At 50.2% G+C, this 13,555-nt stretch overlaps 1 protein-coding gene across 3 annotated transcripts in view; it reads right to left on the bottom strand.

Moving 5' to 3' along the window:
- KCNN1 (potassium calcium-activated channel subfamily N member 1) overlaps nt 1-13,555 on the bottom strand; it is a 79,442-nt gene that overhangs the window by 40,740 nt on the left and 25,147 nt on the right. The window contains exon 1 of one of the 3 annotated variants that reach the window (XM_083594673.1): nt 3,930-4,007. The exons of the other annotated variants lie outside the window; for them this stretch is intronic. The gene's annotated coding sequence lies outside the window, so the exon portion shown is untranslated. Of the gene's footprint in view, nt 1-3,929; nt 4,008-13,555 lie in introns of those variants that run through there. 3 annotated transcript variants of the gene reach the window in all.

A 13,555-nucleotide genomic window follows, 5' to 3' on the forward strand; every position in this document is an offset into this window, starting at 1 on the left:
CCAGAGCCTTCTCAGTGATGGCTCCGACCTGGTGGAATGCTCTGTCCCATGAGACCAGGGCCCTGCAGGATTTAACTTCCTTCCACAGGGCCTGTAAGACAGAGCTATTCTGCCTGTCTTTCAATTTGAACTTAGCCTGATCTTTTATTCCCCTTCCTTCCCTCCCGCTCCCCTTTTTATGAAGATTCCCCACTCTGGGATCCCACAGCTAATTCTCCCCTGGTTTCCTCGCTGGCCCAAATAGAGCTAATTCAGCCAGCTAGCCCTGGTGATCATCTAATGTTTATTGGATGGATTTCCCCCCTAAATTGATTTTTGAATTCTGAATTTATTGTTATTCACCTTTTATATTGTATTTTATGCTGTTTTGTTTTTCTTGCATCAAATAAGTGTTTTAAATTTGTTCTTAGCTGCCCTGAGCCCGGTTTTCTGAACTGGTAAGGGTGGGGTATAAATAAATTATTATTATTATTATTATTATTATTATTATTATTATTATTATTATGATGATGATCCTATGGCCTTGAGCTCCCCAGAAATACTGCAGAACTTTCATCCTTCCTGGACTTAATTCCTTCCATAATTTCTTGACTAATTCCTTCCTTAATTCTCAGCTTGTAGGTTCCAAGCTAAATCTGTCTGGCTTAGGGATGTTTCTGAAACCTTCCAATTTATCAATGGATGTTGTTGTTGTTGTTGTTGTTGTTGTTGTTGTTGTTAAAACAGAAGATCATAGAATCGTGGAGTTGGAAGGGATCCCTGAAGGTTATCTAGTTCAACCCCCTGCAATGCAGGAATTCCCCCCCCCCAAGGTGGGGCTTGAACCCAAGACCCTGAGATTAATAGTCTCATGCTCCGTCAACAGAGCTGTCCTAAATGTTAGGCAAAATTTAAATTTTCAAGACATCGGTCTTGAAAGACCTACATTGGCTCCCAGTACGTTTCCGAGCACAATTCAAAGTGTTGGTGCTGACCTTGAAAGCCCTAAATGGCCTCAAAGGCCCGGTATACCTGAAGGAGTGTCTCCACCTCCATTGTCCAGCCTGGACACAGAGGTCCAGCGCTGAGGGCCTTCTGGCGGTTCCCTCCCTGCGAGAAGCCAAGTTACAGGGAACCAGGCAGAGGGCCTTCTCGGTAGTGGCGCCCACCCTGTGGAACGCCCTCCCACCAGATGTCATAGAGAACAACAACTACCAGACTTTTAGAAGACATCTGAAGGCAGCCCTCTTTAGGGAAGCTTTTAATGTTTGATGTATTACAGTATTTAATTATTTTTTTTGGAAGCCGCCCAGAGTGGCTGGGGAAGCCCAGCCAGATGGGTGGGGTATAAATAATAAATTATTATTATTATTATTATTATTATTATTATTATTATTATTATTATTTAAAAGACATAAGACAAACCTGCTGGGTCAGGCCAATAGCGCATGTGGCCCAACATCCTGTTCTCACAGTGGCCAACCAGTTGCCCCCCCATGGGAAACCCAACAAGCAGGACCTGAACCCAAGACCTGCTCTTTCTCCCTCCTGTGGCTTCCAGAAACTGCTATTCAGAAGCATTACTGCCTCTGGGCGTGAAGACACAGCGTAGCCATTGTGGCTGGCAGCTGTCAAAAGCCTTCTCCTCTTCCACAAATTTGTCCAATCCCCTTTTAAAACCATCCAGGTTGGTGGCTGTCCTTGCCTCCTGCAGGAGTGAGTTCCATAGTTTAACTGTGTTATATCAACTGCTTATATCGAGTCCTTGCTCTCCTTTAAGGGGAAAACCATTTTCAAATAAATAAATAAATGGGGAGGAGGTGGTGTCGGGAGAAGACTACTTCTACAGGGCAGGGATGTCGTGTCAAAGTGCAAACGCACAAACACACAAGGAGAGAGAGAGAGAGAGAGAGAGAGAGAGAGAGAGAGAGAGGGAAATCGGTGATCTTGACGATGAATCCCAGAAGTGGTTTCTGGAAGAACCTACAAGGGTACCAACTTGAATAAAAAATGGGGGGGTGTACAGGTAAGCCCCACCTTGCCTAATTGATGACAAGACACAGCTCAGGTAGCCAGGATTTATGTTAGGGGGCAGGCCTTATTTGGAGGGGGGGCAGAACCTCATTTTTAATGATTTGCTTGATTTAGGGGGGCAGCTGCCCCCTTCCCCCCTTGGCTACGCCCATGGGAACACGCACATCCTTTGAATGGCAATGGCCATCCATTTTGAGGGCCGTGACCCCTCAAATATTTTACTGGAGGGGGCGTTGACCTTGGCCCCTAGGAGTTGGTTCCTACCAGAGACGGAGAGCCGCCTGTCTCCTCTCCTCACATAGATACCGGGGGCTGCAGTAGAAGACTCTCCTGCTCCCCATCTCCCAAGGAGGACAGGAGGAGAGAAGGAACCTTTCCAAGAGAACTCTCTGCTCTGAAATGCTCTCTCCTTGGCCTCACCCCCTTCTTCCGTATCAATGAAATCATCTACGGATCCCTGGTAGGCAAAGTTCGGGTCTGAATGGGAAGGATCACGTGCGCGCGCAGAGAGTGCCTGGGGGTCGTTTTCCCCACCCCACAAATTGCGGGTTTCTCAGATCGGTGGGACATTGGCCTGGTTCCTTCGGAGCTTCTTAAATAACAGGACCCCTGCCGCAACACCCCTTTCCAAGGAACGAAGCCTTGCTGTGCAGACTTTTTAAAATAATACTAAAGCAACGGCACCCTACTACAAATGCTGAAAGGGTTTCCAGAGTGAAAAGGACTCTGCAGTTACTAAATAACTGGGAAGGAGGTGGATGGTGGTGGTATAAACCCCAAATATGCCGCCGCCCCCCTCTCTCTCCGCACACGCAGAATTTGGACATCAATGAGATTGCAGCGAAAGGAATCGCTGAGGTGAGATCCTCCTTTTCTCAACCCCCTCCTCAAATTCTGCAGCAGTCTCCACACAGGTGCCAGAGACACCGAGATGGTGTTGTATGTTGTGTTGTGTGTGTGTGTGTGTTTTAAAAAACACATAGTATCCCCCCCCCTTTAAAAACACAAATAGGCTGACCTCCCACAGACGGAGCGATAATTTTGTGTGTGTGATGTTGGTGTTTGGGGGTTGGATAGGGATTTATTTATTTCTCTCATGGCTATCGATCCTCTTTCCTAGGATGCTACAACACCGCACGAGGACGGAGGGAGTCCGTTCCCCATCCCCACCCCACAGATATATGTAGGTGCACAGAAAATGGATAAAGGCAATTAAAAAAAAACGCATCAGAGGAAGCAATGAAACCGAACGCGCCAGCTGCAAAGGAACGATTCATTAATATACGGACAATATATATATATATGGACAATTGCAAATAATTGCTTAGGGGCCAGTGAGGTCGGGTCTTGAAGTTGGGATTCTGGCTGAACAGGGCACACCAGCTGCAAAGGGAGAATTAAACAGGGTCTGTACCTGTGCATATATCGAAGGTGAGCGTCAGATGAGGCAGAGCGATTAAACAGAATAAATACGCATGGAGAGAGAGACAGAGACAGCGAGACGGAGAGACAGAGAAAGATCATGCATATTAATTGCTTAGGAGCAAATGGGATTGGGTCTTGAAGTTGGGCACCAGGTTACAGAAAACACACCGGCTGCAAGGGGAAATTGAACAGCATAAACATGCATTCGAAGAGAGAGAGAATGAGCGCATTTTAATGTCTAGGAGCAAATGAGTCTTGGAGCCTGGCTACGGTCTTATGGGGGCGGGCAGGGGTGCTCAGCTACTTATAACGATGGGGACTTACTTACTGGGGGGGGCTGCCCATCCCTCCTCACAGCCTGCAGCCGTGACCCCTGGGTGCGTGGCTAGGAACGTAGATCCCACCCCCCACCCCCCCAAAAATCTGCCACCTTCTTCCATACCACCAACACCAAAGGAGGGGTTTATGTTTCGGGGGAGGGCTGATTTTACCTTCTGCGAGCCGAAGGTTCCTGGCGGCTGCTTCCCGGAGCGGCTGTGGCCAAGGCTGCCTCCGGGAGCCAACTTTCCCTGCAGAGGCGAGCGCCCAGGCAGAGCCCGCTCCTCGCCCGTCGGCGGGCACCAGCGGCACCCGGGCGCGCTCCGGCGCTGCCCTGCGTTTCCCGGCGCTGCGGACGAGCACGGCTGGCGGGGGGGAGGCGGCGGCGGCGGCGGCAGGAGCCGGGGGGCTGCCCAGTGTCCGGGCCCCGATCCGGGCCAAGCGCCGCCCTCCTGGTGGGGGCAGGGGGAGTGCCAGCCGGAGGGCAGGCGGCCGGGGTCCCGGGCCCTCTGGAGCAAGGGGTAGAGCGAGAGGAAGACCAGCTGGCTGGGCGAGGGCCGCCCGGGGGCCAGGAGACGCGGGTCGGGGGCCGCGCCGGGCCGGACGGCGTCCAGGGAGCTGTCCTGGTGCTGAAACGAGGGCGCAGCAGCCCGGACCGCAGAGCGGCCGCCGCCTCTGCCGTTAGCGCGCTGCTGCGGCGGCGGCGGTTGGTGCTGAAGGACAGCTCCCGGCGCCTGCCAAGGCATCTCCCGGGCGCCGAGTCAAGCCCCTCTCGCCCGCCTGGCGCGCCACCCGCGGCTCCCCTCGCCCGGCTCTCCGGCGGAATCCGGGAAAGGGACCCTCTCCTCCCATTGGTGGGCTCCCTCCCCCAGCCCCTCCCCAGCCTTCGCCGCGCAGACCACCCGCCTCCCCTCCGCTGCGCCGCCCCTTCGACTCCGCGCCCTCCCCCTCCTCTTTCCGTCTCTCTCTTTCTAGGTAATCCGGGGTAATTACTCTTGGCGCAGGACGGCGGCTGTCTCCCCCACCCCTTCCGCTCAGTCTGCCCTCGTCCCTTTCTGCACTGCCAATGGGGAGGTTTTAGGCCCCAAGGGGGCAGAGCGCCTTATCCCCCAGGGTCGTCAGGACTGGGGTTTCGCTCTGTTTTTAAAGGGAGGTTCCCCGACTCGCTGGTACAGGCAGTGGCGTAGCAGAAAGGTTCCAGGTTCAGTAATAGGAATCCTGGAATTGTAGACTTGGCAGGGACCTCGAGGGTCATCCAGACCAACCCTCTGCAATGCAGGAATCTCAGCTCAAGCATCAAGGACAGATAAGGCCATCCAATCTCTTCTCAAAAACCTCCAAGGAAGGAGAGTCCGCTATCTTTCGAGAGAGTCCGTTCCGCTGTTGGAAAGCTCTCACTGTCAGAAAGTCCTGCCTGGTGTTTAGTCAGAGTCTCTATTCTTGCAATTTGAAGCAATGAGTTCCAGTCCTACCGTCCAGAGCAGGAGAAAATAAGCTTGTTCCATCTTCCATGTGGCAGCCCTTGCGATATTTGAAGGTGGTTATGTCCTCTCAGTCTCCTCTTTCCCAGGCTAAACATACTCAGCTCCTTCAACCGTTCCTCATCAGGCTTGGTGTCCAGACCCTTGATCATGTTGGTTGCCCTCCTCTGCACACCTTCCAGCTTGTCAACATCCTTCTTAAATTGTGGTACCCAGAACTGGACGCAGAATTTGAGGTGCTTGATTTGAGGCAATCTCAAAGCAATATTGTGTTCAAACTCAACGAAGGAGGAATTGGTGGTTCCGGCTGAGGCTGAATCCACACTACAAAGATGAAGGTTCTCTTGGGCCTCATGAAATAATCATAAAAGAAGGAGGAGGAGAACTGAACGTACTTTATTTCAAAAGCAGGTTACACTTGCTCCGTGTGTGGAAAATGAAAACGTCTGGGTTCACAAACACACAAGCTTAGTTTTTTCTTCATGGAACCTGTGGCTGGGGACTTGCCGTATTTTCCTGGATGTGACTGAGTAAACCTCCACACACACACACACACTATCTATCTATCTATCTATCTGTCTGTCTGTCTATCTCTCCCTGCATTTAGAAATGTAGCATGTCAAGGGAAAAAGTGTCCAGTTGGCTTTTTCTGGGTGAGGAATATGTATTTAAATACAGGAGTGCTCAAATTCTCTACCCACATGCAGACAGACCTAGCATGCCAGGGGGGGGAAAGGTCTTGCCTATTCATCACCTCCCTGACATGCTATCTTTCTATGCTGCAAGGGTTATACGTGGAGAAGCATGCAGACTCCCTGGCAGGTGTCAAGCAGGTGGGTTATAGTCCAGCTTTCCAAAGAACGTAGGAACGAAAAAAGAACTCTTGGTGAGGCATTTCATTATTGTCGTTCAGTCGTTTAGTCGTGTCCGACTCTTCGTGACCCCCTGGACCAGAGCACGCCAGGCACTCTTGTCTTCCACTGCCTCCCGCAGTTTGGTCAAACTCATGCTGGTAGCTTCGAGAACACTGTCCCACCATCTTGTCCTCTGTCGTCCCCTTCTCCTTGCGCCCTCCATCTTTCCCAGCATCAGGGTCTTTTCCAGGGAGTCTTCTCTTCTCATGAGGTGGCCAAAGTCTTGGAGCCTCAGCTTCAGGATCTGTCCTTCCAGTGAGCACTCAGGGCTGATTTCCTTCAGAATGGAGAGGTTTGATCTTCTTGCAGTCAAGGGTCTCCTCCAGCACCAGAATTCAACAGCAAGGCATTTCGCTACTGCACACCAAAGCCAACATATTTTGGGGGCAGGGGGGTGGGTTGGACATTAATGTGTGAAAACAAAGCAAAGAGAGTGTTGTGTCAGAAGAAGGGAACATATTCCTGCTTCTCTGGATAGATTTTCCTGGAGTTTGGTGGTGCTGATGGAAAACCAACGCAACATTCTGTATCCGATGCTTTCCATTAAACATCAGAAGAGCTTGGCTGCAGGATCAGGCCCTTGGCCCATCTAGTCCAGCACCCTCACAGTGACCAGCCAGATTCCTCCCCGGTGGGAAACCTTCCAGCAGCACCAGAAACAAACACAGGAAACGCTGCCACCGAGGAAGGAATCAGTCAATTAAACTAATGGGATCCAGGACTGTTAATCCTAGGCTTGTTTTGAGTTTTCAGGAAGCAAACTTTCTGTGGGCTCTTCAACCTGCAGATTTGTTGAGAAATGTTTACCTCGAATACATTACATTCACAGGTGTAGCCAGGATTAATTTTACAGTGGGGGGGGGCAGGCATTATGTTGGGGGGGGCAGAACCAAGTTATCTGTGACGCAACTGGTCAGTTAGTTAAGTATTTCTATTTATAATAATAATAATAATAATAATAATAATAATAATAATAATTTATACCCCACCCATCTGGCTGGGTTTCCCCAGCCACTCTGGGCAGCTTCCAACAAAATATTAAAATATAGTAATGCATCAAACATTAAAAGCTTCCCTAAACAGGGCTGCCTTCAGATGTCTCCTAAAAGTCTGGTAGTTGTTCTTCTGTTTGACATCTGATGGGAGGGCGTTCCACAGGACGGGCGCCACCACCGAGAAGGCCCTCTGCCTGGTTCCCTGTAACTTGGCTTCTCGGAGTGAGGGAACCACCAGAAGGCCCTTGGTGCTGCACCTCAGCGTCTGGGCAGAATGATGGGGGTGGAGACGCTCCTTCAGGTATACTGGATCGAGGTTGTTTATTTATTTGATTTGGGGGGGGCAACAGGTCCCCCTGCCTCCCTTGCTACGCCTTCCATGGTTACATTGAGTGGGGAGGGGAGGACCCCAAATACAAAAAATTCAGGTGGAATTTGAGGGGATATATTTTTCTGGCTCTGGAGTTCCTTTTGTGTACAGGGGGACAGGGGGGAAAGGATGTTGGAAATGGCTTAAGATCAGGGAGCATGATGCACTGTCAGGAAGGTGACAACATTGAGAAAAAGGATGTCAGCGACGGATAGCCACAAAGGCTACGCTCTGCCTCCACAATCAGAGGCAAGGAATGCACCAGGAAGAAGAGGGATGAACAGACACAGCTGTGCTAAGCTGACATGCATTTGAGGGACCCCAGCCTCAACTGAAACCTAGAGGACAATATGTTGTTGTTGTTTAGTCATTTAGTTGTGTCCACCTCTTCGTGACCCCCTGGACCAGAGCACGCCAGGCACTCCTGTCTTCCACTGCCTCCCGCAGTTTGGTCAAACTCATGCTGGTAGCTTCGAGAACACTGTCCCACCATCTCGTCCTCTGTCGTCCCCTTCTCCTTGCGCCCTCCATCTTTCCCAACATCAGGGTCTTTTCCAGGGAGTCTTCTCTTCTCATGAGGTGGCGAAAGTCTTGGAGCCTCAGCTTCATGATCTGTCCTTCCAGTGAGCACTCAGGGCTGATTTCCTTCAGAATGGAGAGGTTTGATCTTCTTGCAGTCCATGGGACTCTCAAGAGTCTCCTCCAGCACCAGAATTCAAAAGCATCCATTCTTCGGCGATCAGCCTTCTTTATGGTCCAGCTCTCACTTCCATACATCACTACTGGGAAAACCATAGCTTTAACTATACGGACTTTTGTTGGCAAGGTGATGTCTCTGCTTTTGTCTGTGGAAAATATAGGAATCTATATTTACACACACATATATGGGGTTGTATGGGGTGTTAGGGGAGGTGCAGTACCACCGCTAGGGGGCATGTTGTGCTCCTTCTGGGGTCGTTTGTCCATCTTGGGTCCCCCACCTGCACTCAGCTCCCACCTGTGGCTCCTGGAAGCTGCCAGCAGGCGACAGCGGCCACAATCCTGGAAACGGTTTTGACCGGCCAGTTAAAGCAGGTGAGGGGAGCCGATGGGTCTGAACCCCTTGGTGAGTTAGGGGCTTCCCTGTGTGTGAAGACAGGCTCTGGCGGACAGAGAAGACGAGACCTAGAGTGGGCCCAGTGGTCAAGAAGGCAGTTTCTGCCCTTGCTGTAGAGGGAAGCGAGGGGCAGGTGGGGCTCATTCACTTGGGAAGGGAGACAATCTAGGACAGGGGTCAGCTAAGACCCGAGGGCTGGATGCAGCCCAATTGCCTTCTCAATCTGGCCCATGGATGGTCCGGGAATCAGTGTTTTTTTACATTAGTAGAATGTGCCCTTTTATTTAAAATGCATCTCTGGGTTATTTGTGGGGCCTGCCTGGTGTTTTTACATGAGTAGAATGTGTGCTTTTATTTAAAACGCATCTCTGGGTTATTTGTGGGGCACTGGAATTCATTCATTTCCCCCCCTCAAAATATAGTCCGCCCCCCCACAAGGGCTGAGGGACAGTGGACCGGCCCCCTGCTGAAAAAGTTTGCTGACCTCTGGTCTAGGAGAAGGAAAACTCTGATCCTAAACCTCCGCTGCTTTGTGGGGTCTCTTCAGTGAGGCAAAGGCTCAGGAGTAGACCCTCCACAAATCTGGAGTCCCTAAGATGATTGGATGGTGCATTGTACACCTCCTTCTGTCAACTCCTGCAGCCCAGCTGGTGCCTAACGTCTTGCTCTGCTTTCCTTTGGGCCATATCAGCCAGGCCGAGAATATAAATAAAATAAATATTTTTTTATTTATACCCCGCCCTTCCCGGTTCAAAAACAGGGCTCAGGGCGGCTAACAACAAATTTAAAACACTTAATTGTAAAAGCAGCATAAAATACAGTATAAAAACATGAATACAGTGGTACCTCAGGTTACATACGCTTCAGGTTACATACACTTCAGGTTACAGACTCCGCTAACCCAGAAATAGTACCTCGGGTTAAGAACTTTGCTTCAGGATGAGAACAGAAATCGTGCTTCGGCGGCACGGCAGCAGCAGGAGGCCCCATTAGCTAAAGTGGTGCTTCAGGTTAAGAACAGTTTCAGGTTAAGAACGGACCTCCAGAATGAATTAAGTACGTAACCAGAGGTTCCCCTGTAACAATAAAATTCAAAGTTCAGAAATCAATTTAGGGGAAATCCATCTAATAAGCATTAGATTATCCCCAGGGCTAGCTGGCTGAATTGGTCCTACTTGGGCCAGCGAGGAGGCCAGGGGAGAATAAGCTGTGGGGTCTCAGAGCATGTAATCTTCATAGAAGGGGAGGGAAGAGAAGGGAAATAAAAGATCAGGCCCAAGAAAAGAACGGGGTCTTGCCCAGGACCTCCTCACACACTGCCTGGGGTTGTGCCCTGGGGAGGTCACTTCCATGCTGCTAATGCAGCCAGAGGCGCACTCCATCATCTCTCAAGACAGACAGATGCCACCTAAATATTGCATGCTCATGACTGGCAGGCCAGCTGGAATGGCATTTGTGGACTGTGCAAACCTCCTTTTGGATTTGTCTAGCCACTGGTGTTCTGAAGACAACTCAGCCTTCTTGAGGATATGACAGAAGGCTGCTCATGACACGGTCTGCCCAATTCCGAATCTGGAAACTGAGGTGTGCCACTCTTAGGCCAGTGCTCTGCCAATATGTGTGGGTTTCTTCTTCTTCTTCTTCTTCTTCTTCTTCTTCTTCTTCTTCTTCTTCTTCTTCTTCTTCTCCCATGCAAAGAGAAACAATGCACTTTGTAGGGCATGGAAAGTCTGTGGCCTAGAGATAAGAAACCTTGAAGTCCATCCAGCAAGTGCGAAGTCAAAACGCGTTATTAGGAGTGAAGCACCTGGAATTGCAGGGTGGAGTTTTTGACAAGGGGAGGGGAAGTTCCTGGAAAAATTGTGCACACAACAAACACCCTTCTTTGTGGGCGATAAAACAAGGAAGGAAACCGCCCATTCTCCCTCGTGGGTTTGACGAGAATATCTGGCTGACCTCATGGGTCACACCAGGTTCCTGGACTAGAGGGATGTTGGCAAGCTGGAAGGTGTGCAGAGGAGGGCAACCAAGATGATTAAGGGTCTGGAAACCAAGCCTTGTGAGGAACGGTTGAAGGAGCTGGGGATGTTTAGCCTGGAAAAGAGGAGACTGAGAGGAGATATGAGAGCCACCTTCAAATATCTCAAGGGCTGCCACATGAAAGAGGGAGCAAGTTTGTTTCCTCCTGCTCTGGAGGGCAGGACTCGAACCCATGGCTTCAAGTTACAAGAAATGAGATTCCGACTAAACATCAGGAAGAACTTTCCAACAGTAAGAAACATTTGACAGTGGAATGGTCAACCTTGGGAGGTTGTAGACTCTCCTTCTTGGGAGGTTTTTAAGCAGAGGTTGGGCTGGATGCTTGAGCTGAGATTCCTGCACTGCAGGGGGTTGGACTAGATGACCCGCGAGGTCCCTTCCAACTTTACAGTTCGATGATGTAACACTCTGCTACTGCTTCTGGGTTTCCTTTCGGGGCATCTGTGACAACAGGATCCTGCGCTGGATGAGTCCCCTATGGCCTGATCCTGCGGCCAAGCTCTGACAGTCTTGTAGGGAGCCTCCAGCTGCAGAGGCAGTCTACCTGGACTCCTGCATTGCTGTTGTTTTGTTGCGCTTCAGTCCTGTGAGACAGGACTCTGGAACTAGCTGGGCTACTGGGCTGATCCAGCCAAGCTTTCCTTATAAGCTCTTACTAAAAACAACCAACCAAACGCAAAGACAGATGGTTAACAACAACAAAAGCATTCACGAGCAGCAGCAGCAGTTTCAAAAGCTGTTTCTTGTTTGTTTCAATAATGTGTTCGATTGCCAGCAGAATGCAAATAAAGAGGGAGCTGGACTCTTGAAGCAGTGAGTTCCACAGGCTGGGTGCCACCTCAGAGAAAGCCCTCTCTCACTCATTGCCACCAACCGTACAGTTGACCAGAACTCAGACCAACAGCTAGCACCAACTTGGGGTGAGCTGTCCCTGAAGGTCTCCACAAAACACGTACGCATGTTTCCTCTGAGGGTTTGCCCCAATATCCGAAGCCCGTCCTTTGACATTCAGCAAGGTACGGTTTCGGTATCGGGGCAGCTGGCATGAGACAGCACTGGGGAGCTGGCGCAGCGTGACAGATGGCAGGTTTCTGGGTTCTGCCTTTCCCCAAAAATATATCAGCAAATAGGCAGCAAACTGCTGCTGCAGAGAGAAAAAGTTCAGATGACAAAGTCCAACATCCAGGTTTTCCACCTGCACTCGACCCATTTCCCCCAGGAAGCCAACAAGACCTTCTTATCTCTTCCCCCTTGCCGTTCCTTCCCTAGGTGTTCTCAGATAGACTCCCATGGCAGCGGCAGAAAAACTCCAGAGTTCTTTAAACCTATGCACTGCATGTGTGAGGAAGTCTTTTCGCTTCGCTCTCCTTCTCTGGCTGATCCCTGAGTGGCTTCCAGTGTTTTGGGAGAAACAGGAAAAGAAGAAGAAGAAGAAAACCACTTTCTCCCACCACTGCTTCGTTTAATACACCTCGGTCAAGTTCCTCCTAACTTGCCTTTTTCCTTTCTTTCTGCAAACAAGAAATCCCTCATCTCCTCACAGGGAGTTTGTTTCCAACGCCTTTGAGCATTTTCGCCTGCCCTTTCCTGAACCGGCTCTGTAGCTCTGCAATATCAGATCAGGACTGCAAGAACACAGCATTATGGGCGCACTGAGACCACAGATTTATATAAACGCTTTGCAATATTGGCTGTTCGGTTGTTCGGCCTCTTTCCCAGCAAACCGTAACGTGGAACTGGCTTCTCCCGCACCGCACCCCCATCCTTAAATTGGGAAATCCGCCCCCCCATCCCATTTTTATGATTTGCTAAACACCCATAAAAAGCATTAATAATGTTACATCAGGGTGAAAGCAGCATAAGGTTGAACATTAGCATTAAAGGTACGGTTCCAAAAGCATTGCAAAAAAATCAAAAATCAAACGCATTTCCCCAGAAACCTGTTAGGTTTATTTATCTGCATTATTGTGTAATAGGTTTACTTAATCATTGTTCCTTCAGACCGGATCCCACCCCCCACAAAACCCATTAGCATACAGATATACTCTGCACACACCCTCCCAATTGTTACTTATCTGAGATAGCTCAGTTGGTAAAGCATGAGACTTACCGTATTTTTCGCTCTATAACACGCACCCGACCATAACACGCACGTAGTTTTTAGAGGAGGAAAATCCGTAGGCATGCCACCCGTAGGCATTCCCTCCATAACACGCACAGACATTTCCCCTTACTTTCTAGGAGGAAAAAAGTGAGTGTTATGGTGCAAGAAATACGGTAATCCCGGGGTCTTAATCTCAGGGTTGCGGGTTTGAGCGGCATGTTGGGCAGAAAATTCCTGCATTACGGGGGTTGGACTAGATGAGCCCTGAGGTCCCTTCCAACTCTGAGTCTAACCAGGCCTTTGGCTAACCAAGTAAGTTAAACAACGGGTCAAGAAAGCCAGAGACAGACCCAAAAGAGGACTATATGGAACTTGCCGAACTGACCGGGAGACTCCGAGAGGCAACAGGGTTTAGAGAGCAGGGAGAGTCTGTGGTAGAGAGCAGTCCAGATTCAGAGGTGGGGCGAGGGGAAGAGACAGAGATGAGGTAGGCTGCTGAAGGAGCCAGGGGGTCTCCCCCTCCTGCTGTGACCAGCTCCCCTCCCTGCTGGTCTCCCAGAACCGGAAGAGGCGTAAAGAGGTGTGAGGGGCAAAGGCAGATGTGAGGCAAAGTCTCAGATTGCTTGGGAAGGAGGAAAATTAAGGAGCTGTGGGAAAGCAGGGACCCCCAGTCCTCATTGGGGCAAGATCTACCACAGGGGTAGGCAACCTAAGGCCCGGGGGTCGGATCCGGCTCAATCGCCTTCTCAATCCGGCCCGCAGACAGTCCGGGAATCAGTGTGTTTTTACATGAGTAGAA

Source organism: Podarcis filfolensis (assembly GCF_964270895.1).
Source record: "Podarcis filfolensis genome assembly, chromosome: 18".
NCBI lineage: Eukaryota > Metazoa > Chordata > Lepidosauria > Squamata > Lacertidae > Podarcis > Podarcis filfolensis.